Source organism: Pinus tabuliformis, chromosome X (assembly GCF_031772625.1).
Source record: "Pinus tabuliformis cultivar Carrire ecotype Pingquan chromosome X, CPIR1, whole genome shotgun sequence".
Taxonomy (NCBI): Eukaryota; Viridiplantae; Streptophyta; class Pinopsida; order Pinales; family Pinaceae; genus Pinus; species Pinus tabuliformis.
This window is the reverse complement of record NC_142308.1, coordinates 1546024641-1546026399: the sequence shown is the minus strand read 5'-3', so window position 1 is coordinate 1546026399 and position 1759 is coordinate 1546024641.

Below are 1759 nucleotides of genomic sequence, written 5' to 3'. Positions count from 1 at the left end.
TGGATGAGCACCACAAATGGAATGTGGTTACATGATCGCCCGGATCTTCACCACTTTTCCCTTCGAATTTTGGTATATCCGAAGGGAGTTTGGTTGGGACCGGAGGCCAGGCCGGATTGTATCTGATAGGGTCATTCGTTAGCTTAGTGAGATCTGGCAAGTTTAACGTTGCCAGAAACGGAAGCCTAGGAGGACCTAGGGGATTCCACCCAGACTGGGCAGAACTCCCTAAGTTCTGGAAAGATTGTCCTGGAATTTGGGAGGCACCAGGCACCCGAAGTGACCAGTAGAACCAGCTGAACCAAAAGGCAAGCCTTGTGGTCCAGCAAAATTCAGAGTTTGACCAACTCCTGCCGTATAACCTCCATAGCCTGTAAAGTTTCCTCCTAAAGAATGGTAAGGAGTTGATAACCCCTGATATGGGTTCCAAGCCGAGGCAGGGGGAGGAATACTTTGAAACATGCTAACCGTGGAATACGGCCTACTTCCTTGTTGGCCGATAAATGGATTCGCAGTTCCTACGCTACTAACCCCAGGGTTATTCCAACCTTGGAAAGGATTGCTGCTTTGTCCTACTGAAGAAAAAGGCATGGATCCTACCGTCGGGTTGGAATGTGGTATATGACGACTTCCGAAAGGAAAACCCTGGAATGAAGCCGATCCGCCCATCATGGACGTAGCGGCACTAAACAGAACCGATGGAATACCCTGTGATTGGGTGCCAAAAAGGAAGGAACTAGTACTAAAAGCATTGGTTTGGGAATTTCCACTCGTGGACGGAATGGAGGTAGACCCAATTAAAGACGTGCTAGCAAAAGATCCGAACAAGGAAGCGGAGGGGATGGAAATGGTTCCTCCCCCTTGCACCGATGTTGGTGTTTGCATAGTCGCAGCACTTGTAGAAGCCATGCTTCCAGTAGTGATCATAAATGGTAAGCGCGTAGCGTAACCTGGACTTGCCGGTCTATGTGACGGAGTCCCAACGTATTGCAATACGTCTGGATGACTAAATGGTAGAGGAGAATTTGGAACCACTAATGATTCTGAAAGTTCTACTACCTCTACGTTATTCTCTGCTTGAAAGCGAAATCGAGAAAGGACTGGAGTGTCCCTCTCTTGCTCAGAAGTACCAGGCCTTGCTTGGCCGTTAATATCCCCGAGAGGAGGATCAATCCCCGATGCGTCAACCGGCGTGGGACAGACCCCACCGGTAGTATCCCCTCTGCGCCTTCTAGGAGAAGGCTCTAAACTAGGTGGCGAGAGACCACGAAGTCTTCGAGACCGTCTTGGAGACCGGTCAGCCACTTTGAATTTTTTATTATGATCTAACTAAAGACTCAAAAAATCAAAAGCTAGGCTAACTAGGAGCACAGAGCACACACTACAAAGTCCCTAAAGATACAGCCAGTCAAACAACTTCCACGTATTTCCGCTCCGGGTGATTAGGACCGGACACCAAAATACGAGAAAGTGAATCAAAGGGCCTTCCGAAGATAGTCTGGGATGATGAGGGCCCAGTCCTATCAGCGAAGGTATCAGAGGAAGTTACGCTGACCTCCTAACAACAGCCTGCGCTGGTGCAAGCCCCCAAGCTTCGCAAGGGTGCCCTCCAGTAGTACTGTCGAGAGTGATACAACGTCGACCTCAGGTGCCACGGGATTCCCCTCCGCAGCCACCTATGCAGATCCCTAGGAGAGGCAACTATGGGTACCAACTCGTCGCAGAAGCCAGGCGGAACAGTCGTGAGGTAAGTTCAGAC